The sequence below is a fragment of the Mesoplodon densirostris genome, chromosome 20 (genome assembly GCF_025265405.1).
Source record: "Mesoplodon densirostris isolate mMesDen1 chromosome 20, mMesDen1 primary haplotype, whole genome shotgun sequence".
Lineage (NCBI taxonomy): Eukaryota > Metazoa > Chordata > Mammalia > Artiodactyla > Ziphiidae > Mesoplodon > Mesoplodon densirostris.
In genome coordinates, this window is record NC_082680.1 from 6,217,111 (window position 1) to 6,231,255 (window position 14,145).

Below are 14,145 nucleotides of genomic sequence, written 5' to 3' on the forward strand. Positions count from 1 at the left end.
CAAAATTCATGCAAACATGTTATTCTGGCGGCGCCCCTGTATCTAGATGGGCTTATATTAGTAGTGAACGAAATCAATAATTTTGGCAAATGTGTGGATTATCTCTTCTTTTTTTAGGAGAAGCATTTCCACTGTTTACTTATGAAATGGTACCTAAAGCCAAAACATTTCAAAGAATGTTTTATTTTTAAAGTTTCTTTTTTATCACTAATAAAACAGGTATGTTTGTTTAATTTGACCTCCCTTTGATCTTATTAAAACAGAATCAACTAGGTTATTTCCCAAATATTCATCTTCAACACCCCCCCCCACTCACCACTTTAGAACTTCCAGAAAATGCTTTTGCTAAAATTAAGTATAGCGTTTCATATTTGTGAGTTGTTCCTCACTGGTTAGTGGATTATTTCACATGATTACCTCTCAGTGTTTGCTTTGATTACCTTTTGTTACTGCATAGCTGTATTTGGACAAGTGTTTTCCTTTTAAGGGACAGGGTGCTATGTTTTCTTTTTTCACGAACAAACAACAATGTTAAAAACATAAAAGGGTTGTTTTTCTTCTTTGTAATGGACATTCTATAATAGAAACCCTGAAATGCTTAGCCGTGCTTAACCGTGAGTAGATGTGAGCAGAATAAGTGTGGGAAGGTTACATTTTTTATTAATATACTGCAAATGATAAGATAAAGGTTTCCACTTTTCTTGAGGTCGTCCATATAATACAGCTTCATTGTATTTTTTTCATTGGTGAGATCTTCATGCTTATAATTAAAATGTTAAGATACATGCTTTATGCTTCTGTTTCTTCTCATGTCTGATGAATGCAACTAAACCCATGGATAACCCATGAATACAAGTAAACTTCCTGGACATCCAAGCCATGTCCCACTAGTGGCAGTGCTGGAAGACATCAGAGGTTGTACCTTGAATTGTCTGGTTGTTTTGTTAACTTACCATCATAAGCTATAGCAGATGATGAAAGAGTTCTTATGTCGTCTCAAAAATAAGGAGAAAATCAGTGGTACCTCCCACAAGACATATAAACTAAGGGGTATCATTTCCACCATCCTACTATGAATTAGGAAAAGTCTTCCCTCTGTGAACTCATACCATTTCCAAGTGATTTGTCTTATTCTGAATGTTGGTCTCCTAAGTGACATCTTGGTGCATCCATACAAACTACTCTCAGATTCCCAGAGGAGCCACTTTCTGTCACATCCATTTCCTTGTATACTTATCCTCCTGTCTAGACCATCCTGTCCTACCCTACCTGCCAAACTCCTTCTCCTCCAAGCCTTAGCGTGGTCACATTTTCCTTCAGGATTTCCTGACCACTTTCCCCCTTCAGGCAGACAGTTTTCTTCCCTTTGTACTCTCAACTATACATATATCTGATGATACCTGTAATTTGACTGGATTATAATATATATCAAAAAGCCTGTCACCCTCTTAAGGGCGGGAATCATTGTTCCTTGTATCTCTGGTGTCTGGTTTTGTGCTTGATAGATTATTCTGGCTTATTTAGTATTTATTGACTAAATGAATCTTTGGTATCTGACTATATTCTTTCTTAAGGATAGGATCGTTCTGTTTCCATTAATAATTCAAGGATTTCCTCATGTTTTCATGGGTTTATACTCAAAACTGACCAAAGAGGACGAACTTGACGTTTGAAATTAAAACACTTCGGTAGAAGATCTAATGAGACAGTGGCATCTTGGGTAATTCACAGCCTTTCTCAGAACTCTGTTCCCAGGCAGTTAAAACGAAAGCATAGCAGTTGTGAGAGATAAAGTGCACCGGAAATTAGGGAGCTGTTTGTATTCAGACGGCTGTAATATGGAGCCATTCTTTAATGGGGAACACTCAAGGGAAGGAGAGGCTGGGGTCTCACGGAGCTGGGTAAACAAGGGAACAAAGACAAGAGTGAAGATGGTCTCATCGGAGTCAGTGGAGGAAGAGAGGTGGTGCAGGTCGTGGAGAGCAGAGTGGTCCCTTGGGGTTAGCCTTTTCAAACACGAGGGTGGTGTGTTTCTAGCCAGCACTACTTCCAAGGAGCTCAGGGCTCGGGTTCCACGTTCTTGGCCCCAGGGCAAAGGATGTGGTTCCTCAGCAAAGAACTTGGAAGTGATCGTAAACCTTCTGAGTGAGGCAAAGCTGAGTCTTACAGTCTCCAGGGGATTCTTGCTGGTGTTGGTTCCATCTGTTGATGGCAAATGTTGGTTGCTTTAGGGTCCTGGATATCAGACATTGTAAAAGAGGGATCCCTAAAGTGAAAAGGAGCAAAACAAATTGATGTAGAAGGTTGTATTATAGTGAAGACTCAGGAGCTGAGCCCTGAGGGGCCTGGTCTAGGGGGTCTCAGGCTTGCTGGAGGAGCATCTGTTGGTTTTGCAGGACAGCTTGTCAAGTGTCCTGAGGGTCTCGAGCGAGGCTGCCCACAGGCATGGTTACCTCTCGCACAAAGGCATGTGCCAGACCATCCTGTGGCCTGTCCAGAGAGGATCCTGCCCACCTGCGGTCATGTTGTTGGGCTGCAGTGCCCAGGGCTCCTTCAGATCCTGGGGAGAAGCACCAGCTTCAAGATAACTGGAGTCCAGGTGGGGGGTCTGGGCAGAGTGGTGCCAGCTCCTGCTGGTGCCGAGACAGTAGTTGGGGGGCCTGTCGCCAGATAGTGAAGGAAACCCGAAGAACTGGCAATTTGGTGAGAATGGGCAATTTGGGCCGGGTAACAGGATCTGGGCCAATATGCAGATAGGGGTGGAAACTGGGTTTTCCCTAGAAGACAAGTCAAGTAAGTCTCTACCAGACAAAACAGAGTTTTCACATGCATCAGGTCCCTGCAGTCTACACAGAGGTGCAGAATAACTCAGCGAACATGGCTAGAATCTGAAGTCCTGGAATGGTGTGCTGTAAACAGTGCAGAGTTTCCCATAGAAACAAAACTTTTTTCTATAGTCCCCCAATAATCAAAGAAAGATTATTTATGATCACAGAATAAGGCTGGTCTCATTAGCTGTGTTTACATAGGTGCAGCAAGAATGGTAATTTACCATCTAGGCCTTAGGTTTGATTTGCAGGATGTTTTCATAAGGAATCTTAGACTGTAACATTTAAAAGCCTCTTGGGGCAAGGAAGCCAAGCCAAGGACTTGTTGTCAGATTTCACCTGCAGTGCCTATAAATTTGGGTGAATTCCTTTCTTCTGAGGTCCCCACTGTATCCTGTAGTTCTTGGGCCTGCTGCAAAGTTACTCCCTTACCCTGAGATCCCTGTAAGCCAGGGACCAGGCTCGTCATAGATAAGCTACAAGGATATATTGTGCAGCACAGGGAATATAGCCAATATTTTATAATAACTTTAAATGGAGTATAATCTATAAAACTTTGAATCTATTTTGTAACCTGAAACTAATATAATATTGTAGATCAACTATACCCCAATTTTAAAAAAAAGAAAATAAGGAAATCAAAAAAAATTTTTTTGAAGAATACTTTTTTTAGCTCTTTAAATTACTGAGAGTTCAATTTCCTTAACATTTGAGAATTTTAGGAATATTCAGTTTACAAGCAACTTATATCTAAGTCAAGAGCTTCTTTAAGAGATTTTATAATCTCAATTGGTAACAACATCTCAGGATGCTTTTCTCAGGATGAGGGAGAATGGCCTTTCTGAATTACAGGCACGTGCACACACACACACACAGAGCTTGTAATTTCAATTTTAAAATTTCACTCATAGCTCAAAATTTCTCTCATGGCATAAACACAGAAATACAAAATTCAGTCCAGATATCTACTTCCTCGTGGTATGAAATTCTTAATAGTTTGGAGCTGAAAGTAGAAAAATAAACAGAAAAAATGAAGGCAGATTCTCTGTCATCTACCAGGCAACAAAGACAAGAACTCTATGAACCATCAGTTTATGGTGATCAGACCATGAAACCAAAAGAAGCTGGCACCAGAGTGAACACTCAGAAAGAATAAAAATCAAATTCTTACCACGATATCAATGGACAAGAATCTGGACTTCAGGACAGGATCTGGACTTAACACTGGGACCCTGGGTCACCACTCAGGAAAGGTGCGCAAGGACACCTTCAGCCCTGGTTACCTGGGTGGGGAGACGGGGCCAGTCCCTTCCAAGTTACAGCACCAGAGCCATGAAAATGGGAATGCACAAGACGATGAAGATCATTCTATTCAGACTGATGTAATAGGGAGCATGCTCACTAACGAAGAACATTGCAAAGAAAAGGCAGGGGGCCTGGGGCTCTACAGAGACACGTAAACCAGGGAGTCATCAGCAAGTCTCAGGGGAATCATGGGGAGGATGGAGGAGGGCTTTTCTGAGTCACTGAGGAAGAGTGCTGGGGGGTTGTGTCTTGGAGAAGGAGTGCAGTGTGGTCCTTTCAATTATGCTTTTCTAAGAACATAACAGGGTGGGAAGAGCTCTTTACCAGTGTTCTAGGTTCTGGGGCACAGGGATCAGATAAAGTTCAAGTTTGTTATGGAGAATCAACTTTCAATAGACTGGGAATGCTTCTTATAGGACAGGTAGATCCAGATCTCAGTCTTAAAGGACTATTTAATTTTTCAACACTGAATATGGTTGGTTCTAATAAATGTTAGCTTGTCTTTCTTGGTCTTTTCCAATAATTTTAAATAGGATATACTTTTATTAGATTTGTATGCTATGAATATCACCTTGCATACAGATTTCATGGCCGGGGTGGAGGAGGGTCAGGTTATCATCATTAACAGAGAAAAAAGTGGCCGAACTTTCTCCCCATTTTTATTACCTTCATTGAAATGTGACATGTAGCAAAGGTTACATAGATAAAGGACTAACTTAAGAAGTGGCTTGGGACTTTCCTGGTGGCACAGTGGTTAAGAATCCGCCTGCCAGTGCGGAGGACATGGGTCCGGGAAGATCGCACATGCCGTGGAGCAACTAAGCCCGTGCGCCACAACTACTGAGCCTGTGCTCTAGAGCCCACGAGCCACAACTACTGAAGCCCACGTGCCAAAACTACTGAAGCCTGCGCACCTAGAGCCTGTGCTCTACAACAAGAGAAGTCACCTCAATGAGAAGCCCATGCACCACAATGGAGACCCAACACAGCCAAAAATAAATAAATTAAAAAAAAAAAGAAATGGCTTGTATTCTCATGAAATTACACACTGTGAAGGTTATAATTTGCAAAACTGCTAGGATTAATATCTGCTCTCAACAGAATTATTAATCACGTAGCACCCTAGGAGTAATTCATTGTCTCGTTTCTTAGATGAGACATGTGAGGTAAGGAAAGGCCAAGTGGCCTGTCAAATGCGAAACTGCTAACAAGTGAGCTGCAAAAAGTTGTCCTCAATTGCAGTCTTATTGTGGGTCTACTAGCGTCTGATTGTATTTCTTATGCTTCATGTATTCTTTTTGTATAATTGACTGTTATAAGGTATTTTCCAGTAGTGATAGCATTCTAAGAGGAGGAAAAATACCTTGACTTTTATGTATAGAAGTTCTATTCCACTCAACAGAGCATGCTGAACGCTTGCTACACTTCAAGTACTATAAGGGATCATGTGATACTTGACCCTTTGAGTTGTTTTTGCAATAGCTGTCATATGCCTTGCCAGTTAACAAAATATTCACCTGAATAATAGTTTAAACTTCTTTCTTATAAAAATTTTCAAACAGAAAAAAAGTGAAAGATTGTACACTTGTTATCGAACCAAACTTGGGTCCACTCACCCACCGCGTAGCAAAGCCAATTTACTGACACTAGGCTGTGGTGAGGGAAAGTCCAGCATGTGTTGCAGGGCCCAGCAAAGAGAACATGCTCTGAAGACCCGAGCTCCCTGATGGCTTTCAGAGAAGGGCTTTTAAAGGCAGCATTTGGGAGGAGGGCTGCAGGATGCATGGCTTTCTTTTGATTGGTTGGTGGTGAGGTAACAGGGTGGTAGTTTAGGAGTCTTAATCACCAGCCTTCTGGTTCCAGCCAGTCTGGGGTCTAAGTGCTTGTACTCAGCATGTGGTCACCATTTTCCGCCTGGGTGGAGGTGGGAGGGGTCTTAGTTCTTGCAGAACAGCTCAAAGATTAGTGTCAGATTCTTGTGTGTATCCCTCGAGGAGGAACCTAGGACCCGGCTTTATTGTTTCTCGACTGATTTTCCTTTGTTTCTGCATTCCCTCACTTCTGTGATTAACAGCTGCTGGAGTCTGCTCTTCGGAGCTCAGGGAAGGCCTAGGAGACCAAAGCCTTTTTCCACAAACAGGAAGCAGGGGACACACAGAGGGGGTTTTGTGTGCAGGAGGACCCTGCAGGGTCCTGCTCAGTTCCCATTGTTTCCACGGATAGAGAATAACTTAGCTATTAATGAAACGAAACAAACAAAAAACTAGTAGGACAATTAAAATAGAAAAACAGAGAGTCAGCAATGTTCTGTTGCCACTGAATTCACCTCTGGAGCCAGTGAAAGGTGTGCCTGGATTAAGCGGCCCATGGAGTGTCCTTCACTGGTGATGACGTTTACCGACCTCTTCAGATAAATCTGCTGGGCGTCTCAGTGGGAGACCTTCAAGGCCGTTAAAAGATACCTTTTTCTGAAGGCACATCATCACTCTCTTAATAACAGAAAGTGAATGCATTACTTAACTCATTAATTAGTGATGGAACCAGAAAGCTGTTTTGTCCTGTTCAGAGGAGAATCCACAGAGCAGACACATTGATGGACCACAGGAGTCCTGAAATGGCCTTGTTAACACATGCAGAGCTGGCTTTTTTCCCCAAAAGTCAGTTAAACTTCCTTGGGACAGACTTTGCATTTCTATAGATAAGAACTATTTGCATTACTTTCAGTTTTCTACAATAAACAGAGTTGTAAAGTAGCTCAAGAACAACGAAAGGCATAAACCCCGAGGAATCAGGTAATCCTGAAGGGTACGTGTGACAAACAGTACACAGTTTCCCACTGAAGACACCCAACACTCTTTTGTTCCATTTTAAAGTATTTCTCAATTTTTTCCTCCAGCCTTGATTCTACAACCAACTCTCTTTCTTTTTCTTTTTTTTCTTTTCTGACCGTACCACGAGGCTTGTGGGATTCCAGTTCCCCAACCAGGGATCAAACCCGGGCCCTTGGCAGTGAGTGTGTGAAGTCCCAACCGCTAGGCTGCCAGGGAATTCCCGACTCTTTCTTATATTGACTTTATCATATATCCATTTCTCCATCAACCATCTTATTTTATTGTTCATTTCTAAGTAACTTGCTGATATCAGTACATGTCATTTTTTAAGGAGCTTCCTTGATTCATCAAGAGAATTATACTGGATATACTTTCCAATTTCTAATTTATAAGATCAGATAAGGGGCTTCCCTGGTGGCGTAGTGGTTAAGAATCCGCCTGCCAACGCAGGGGACATAGTCTTGAGCCCTGGTCCGGGAAGATCCCACATGCCGCGGAGCAACTAAGTCCGTGTGCCACAACTACTGAGCCTGCGCTCTAGAGCCCGCGAGACACAACGACTGAGCCCGTGTGCCACAACTACTGAAGCCCGCGTGCCTAGAGCCCGTGCTCCGCAAGAAGAGAAGCCACCGCGATGAGAAGCCGACGCACTGCAACGAGGAGTAGCCCCCGCTCGTCACAACTAGAGAAAGCCCACGTGCTGTGCAGCACCGAAGACCCAACGCAGCCAAAACTAAATAAATTAAATAAATTAATTTAAAAAAATAAGATCAGATAAGCAGATACATTTACTCTTGTAAAGGGCCTTGTACTCAGAGTGAGATGTGTCGCCATTGGAGTGAAATGATCTAATTTAAGTCTAAATAGTACGACTCTGGCTTCTATGTTGAGTATTGAAATTGGAGGCTCAGGATTTTAGCAAGGAGATGATTTAAGGGGCTTTGACAGTAACATCACTTCATCTGTGTGAGACATGGGATGTTAGGGGTGGAGGTGATGAGAAGGGGTCAGACTTTGCATACATTTGGAAGGTTGAGTTGATAGGATATGTCAATGGATTGTACACGAAATTAATAAACAGAAACCCCATCACGCCCTGCAATGATAGCAGAGCCCAACAGAAAGAAGAGGGACTCCTTTTCTTTCCTGGCAGGGACTCAGCCAGGGACAAGCCATGGACTCTGTTGAGATAGCCCTCCCGATTACGCTTTCCCTCTATAAAAGCCATTCTCCTTTGTTTGCCCTAAGGGGACTTGCACGTGACCTGCCGTGGTTGCCCACGTGGAATTGCAATTTTCTGCTGATCCTCAATAAACCCCTCTTTGCTGGAGAAATATCTGGCAGCCTTCTTGTTTCAGGTCACAGTTGGATGTGTGGGGCATGAGAAAAAATTAGAGAGTCAAAAATGATGAAAATGCTTTTGACCTGAGCAAAAACAGAACTGCCATTAACAAATGAAACTGAGGAAGAAATAGGTTTGGGAGAGAAGATCAGTAGTTTAGCTGTTTTCTTTTATCATGGTAAAATATATGTAAGAGAAAATTTTGCCATTTTAACCATTTTCAAGTGTTCAGTTTTGTGGCAGTGTTCAATGTTGTACAACTATCACCACTATTTCCAAAACATTTTCCTCAATCCAAACTAAAACTCTGTACTCATTAAGCAATAACTCCAGGTTCCCACCCCACCCTCAGACCCTGGTAGCTTCTGATCTACTTCCTGTCTCCATGAACTTACTTATTCTAGATATTTTATAAGTAGAATTACACAATATTTGTCCTTTTATGTCTGGCTTTTTTCTCTTAAGCGTAGTGTTTTCAAGCGTCATCCATGTTGTATGTATCAGAACTTCATTCGTTTTTATGGCTGAATAATATTTCATTGTATGTATATGCCAAATTTAGTTTATCCATTTACCTATTGATGGACACTTGGGTTGTTTTCACCTTTTAGCTCCTGTGAGTAATGCTCTTGTGAAAATTCACATGCAAGTATATGAGTCCTTGTTTTCAATTCTTTTTGATGTATTCCAGGAGTAAATTTGCTGGTCGTATCGTAATTCTGTGTTTAACTTTTTGAGGAACCACCAAATGTTTTCTACAGTGGCTGCGTCATTTTATATTCCAGCCTGCAGCATATGAGGCTTCCAACTTCACACCATCATCAACACTTGTTGTTTTGGGAGGTTTTCTTTTTTGGTTGTTGTTTTTGTTGTTGGAACCATCCTGGTAGCTAGAAAGTGGTATCTCATTAGGTTTAGGTTTGCATTTCCCTAATGACTAGTGGTTTTCATGTGCTATGGGCCATTTGCTTATCTTCTTCGGAGAAATGTCTTTTCAAGTTAACTTTTGTATATAGTGTAAGGCAAAGATCCAGTTTTATTCTTTTGTATGTGGATATCCAGTTCTCTCAGCATCATTTGTCAAAGAGACTATTCTTTATCCATTAATAGTCTTGGCAACCTTGTAAAAAATCAGTTGACCATGGATGTGAGGGTTTATTTCCGGAGTTTCAATTCTATTTTCATATCTATCCTTATGACAGTACCATACACTTTGAACACTGTAGTTTTGTAGTAAGTTTTGTTTTGTTTTGTTTTTATAGATTGATTGATTGATTTTTATTTATTTTTGGCTGCATTGGGTCTTCGTTGCTGCGTGCAGGCTCTCTCTATTTGCGACGAGCGGGGGCTACTCTTCGTTGTGATATGTGGACTTCTTATTGTGGTGGCTCCTCTTGTTGTGGATCACGGGCTGTAAGCGTGTGGGCTCAGTAGTTGTGGCTCGCGGGCTCTAGAGCGCAGGCTCAGGGGTTGTGGCGGACAGGCTTAGTTGCTCTGCGGCACTTGGGATCTTTCCCGACCAGGGCTGGAACTTGCGTCCCCTGCACTGGCAGGAGGATTCTTTTTTTTTAAATAAATCAATGTTTTTATTTATTTATTTATTTATTTATGGCTGTGTTGGCTCTTCGTTTCTGTGCGAAGGCTTTCTCTAGTTGCGGCAAGTGGGGGCCACTCCTCATCGCGTTGCGCAGGCCTCTGACCATCGCGGGCTTTCCCGTTGTGGAGCACAGGCTCCAGACGCACAGGCTCAGTAATTGTGGCTCACGGGGCCAGCCGCTCCGCAGCATGCGGGACCCCCCCCAGACCAGGGCCCGAACCCGCGTCCCCTGCACCGGCAGGCAGACTCCCAACCACTGTGCCACTAGGGAAGCCCGGCAGGAGGATTCTTAAGCACTGTGCCATCAGGGAAGTCCCTGTAAGTAAGTTTTGAAATCAGAAAGTGTGAGACCTCCATCTTTGTGGTTCCCTTTCAGATTGTTTTGACTACTTGGGTTTCTTGGAATTCCATGTGAATTTTAGGATGGATTTTTCCATTTCTACAAAAATTGCCATTGGAATTTTTATAGAGATTACATTGAATCTGCTTTGGCAAGTATTGTCATCTAAATAATATTAAGTCTTCCAATTCATGAACACAGGCTGTCTTTCCATTTATTTAGGTCATCTTTAATTTTTTCAGCAATTAAAAAATTTTTTTCAGTGTACAAGGCTTGCATCTTCTTTATTAAATTATTCCTAAGTATTTTATTCTTTTGATGCTATACAAATGGAATTGGTTTCTTAGTTTCTTTTTCATGCATGTAAGACCTTCTCATCTGTGACCAGAGGTAGTTTTATTTCTTCCTTTCCCATTTGGATGTCTTTTCATTCTTTTTCTTGCTTAATTGCCTGACTAGAGCAGTGGCTTGGGTTTGGACATGTCACATTTGAGATCCTTATTGGCCCTCCTGACAGAGGAGTCAGATAGACAGTAGAGTCTTTGAGTCAGGGCACCAAGGAGTAGGTCTGAGCTAGAGATGTGGAACTGGGACTGCTCGGCGTGTTGCTGCTGTATAAAGCCCAGAGGCTGTGTGAGAGGCCACGTGGGGAGTGAGTGTAGGTAAAGAAGAGAAGCAGCCTGAGGTGCAGTCACGGAGACGAAGCCTAGTGATGCCGAAGTCAGGAGAACTTCCTCTTCCCATTCCCCTTCATCCCTTCGTTCTAGAAATGAGTATTTCCCACTGATGAAACCTTACACGCGTCCTTGGATGGTTCCCCAGAAGAAAGTAAGTGCCTTGGAATGGCCTCCTTCTGGGTTTTACTTGGATGTGCCCACACCACTGGGCCTGTGTAGTCATCATTCCAGGGTGACACTGAAGCCAGACGCTTACTCAGCGATGAGAGACTCCTCCGTGAAGGCTTTGTCTCCAGACTCAACCCAGGGATCTGTGCTCCTGAAACAGAGGAGAGCTGACACGGGATGATTCAGAGGGTTATCTAAAGGATAGGGCAGCGTCATCCATTGTTGGGTAGCTCTTCTGCCACTTGTGAGAGGGCTTCTTTTGAGTATCTTTTTCATTCGTCTTACCTCTTCCTCCACGCTCCCTCAATACACCCATGGGGCTCACAGGCCCTTCAGTCCCAACATGTGTCCCCAGGTCCTCTGGGTGTCTTTGGTTCCTCATTCATGCACAGGACCATTCAGGGCACCGACACGTGTGCGCTGGTGGGTTCGTGGTTATACCAAGCAGCTGGATGCATTCGAAGTACATCATATGAGCTGAAAGAGTGTATGATAATGTGTGTTCACATTTGTTTTTTAAATGAACAGAACATTTGGCTTAATATATACCAAATTATTGTTATTAAATGATTGTCATTTCTGGCTGGTGGAACTATGGGGGAATTTATATATCTAATTACATATTTTTAAAGCATTTAATTCTTTGCCATCAGCATGCATTTCTTATATAAGTAAAAAGTACTTTTAAACTTTTATTTTTAAAAATTTACGTTTCCAATTAATAGGAGATGCCAACACATAAATAAGCAGTCCCATTATCTGTGCTTTTGTGTGGAAGGAGTTAAAGAATTTGCTTGACTCAGGTACACATACTACTGTGTACCTATGTCCAAGACAAGAAAATGGTTGCCTAGAAGCCTTAAGAAAAATGGTTTCTAAGCCTGCAAGAAAAATGCCTTTCTTACCCTCTCCTTCCTTGGAAGTTTATTCACAGTTTGGCACTTTGGGAGGTCTGCTAGCCAACTGGTAGAACAAACTTCAGGAGGGAAACTTTTTTTCTCTTCCACCTCATGTCCTGGATTATTTTGGGTTGGTTTGGGGATAGTGTCTGAGTTTCTATCTCTTGGGCTATTTTTTTTCCAGGAATATAAAGTTTTTTTCCTTTGATATATGCTTAAATGTTTACTTTTAAGTGATGTAACTTTTCAGAAAACATATTAAAGTTTATTTCTGTGGGAAAAATATTTTTTTATATTTTTGACTGTTTTTTGTTCCTTCTCTTTTGACATCTCTAGCCAACAAGAACATTAGTCATGACAAGCATGCCATCTGAGTAAGTACTCATTGTTTTGATAACTTTCTACTCAATATAAAATTTTAGAGTTTTTGTTCATATACTGTGCTGCTGTGCTCTTGGGCTGCTCATACCTCTGTGCTGTATTGCTGTTACTCTCTATAATTAGTATTGGAGTTAGAAGATCACTGAAATGAAAGAGTTAAAAGACTGTGAACAGTTTAGCACTGAAGACCTCTTGAGTGGTTTGGACAGCATTTAGAGGCGTCATAGTATTTGCTCTTCCTCTTGTTGTCTCGTACCTGTTGGCTCTGCATGTCCACCATCCCCACCCCATGAAGGCCCCGTAAGTGGAGCCTCACTGGTGGAAGCATTTCCCTTAAAGGTCTTAAAGAAACGCTTTGGCGGTAAGCTTTCTACCGCTGCATTAAAGCAGCTGTGTGCACATCTTGTGGGAGAGTTCACAGCTTGCTGGCGTGCTCTTATCACCATCCTTAAACTTTTAGCACGATATAGCACATCCAACAAAAATACAGTGCCATATTCTTTGCAACAGATTTTTGAATTCTTGTTCAAATGGGAAAACTGTGTTTTTTATATCTATCAGAGGTTTTAGGGCTTTAAGACATTTATCAAAACATTGGGGCATCTCAGTGAAAAACAGGCTGCAAAAAGAGTGCATGCTTCCAACACTTTGTGTAGTAGGATCCCTTTCCACCTGTGGCATGAAGTTAAAAGGACTGTTGTTCAAACCACATGATCTAGTGAAAAAGGAGCACACTCACAATTTCTGTTAATGTCTTGTGAAATATATTGGTCATCCTAAATAGTCTAATACAGAAATTAATGTTGAATACAGGTCTAGCATTTTTTTTTTTTTTTTTTTGCGGTACGTGGGCCTCTCTCTGTTGCGGCCTCTCCCGTTGCGGAGCACAGCCTCCAGACGCGCAGGCCCAGCGGCCATGGCTCACGGGCCCAGCCGCTCCGCGGCATGTGGGATCTTGCCGGACCGGGGCACAAACCCATGTCCCCTGCATCGGCAGGTGGACTCTCAACCACTGCACCACCAGGGAAGCCCTGGGTCTAGCATTTTTTAAAGTCTATAGTTTTGCCCCAAGTGAAAAAAATAAAAACACTGATAACTAGTTATTTTCCCAGTTGAAGGTCTGAAAATCAAACTCTTCATTTAGGCCATATTCTCTTTTTTATTCTTTCTTGCCCCACATATACTTCTTGTCTGAAGGTAAGAACAAGACCTAGACACGTTCTGAGGCCATATTGATTAGCCATGTCTTGAAAAGATCCTTGTTATTGATTAGCACATCTACAAATAACCAGCAGCTCCCAGACTTGGAATGAGAATATCATAGATACGCAGCAACGAACGAGGTTTCTGAAGAGCACCTGGCTTAGAGGTTTTCACTTCTTTTTGTTTTTGTTTTTGTTTTCTTTGCCTTTTGTCCCCCCAGTTTAATATTTTCCACAACCCCAATAAGCGCAGTTCCTCTGGTTGAAGTGGTGATGGGACCCAGCCTTGACCCGTCCATCTTCTGTACCCTGGGGATCCCTGAGAACTTCTCACCAGGGTAGAGGTCAAGCCTTTCATTTCACAAGTGGAGAAACGGGTCCTTGTGATTGGCAAACCCAAGTTCATTGGTGATAAAAATAAGAAATGCCGTAAAGCGGATGGGGGATTGTCAGAGATGGTCTGCACAAGCATGGACAAACCTGCCTCCTTCCCTTTGGAGTATAATTTTTGGAGTAGAGAGAAGTTTATTTCTTAACTCACTGTGCACGTCATAGTGTGGCTCAGAAAGCCTACA

General features: G+C 42.3%; 1 protein-coding gene across 3 annotated transcripts in view; it reads left to right on the forward strand.

The window, feature by feature from the left end:
• The window catches only part of MCPH1 (microcephalin 1), a 228,000-nt gene that overhangs the window by 56,261 nt on the left and 157,594 nt on the right, over positions 1-14,145 (forward strand). For all 3 annotated transcript variants that reach the window (XR_009530785.1, XR_009530786.1, XR_009530787.1), the window contains one exon: positions 12,324-12,361. The gene's annotated coding sequence lies outside the window, so the exon portion shown is untranslated. The remainder of the gene's footprint in view (positions 1-12,323; positions 12,362-14,145) is intronic.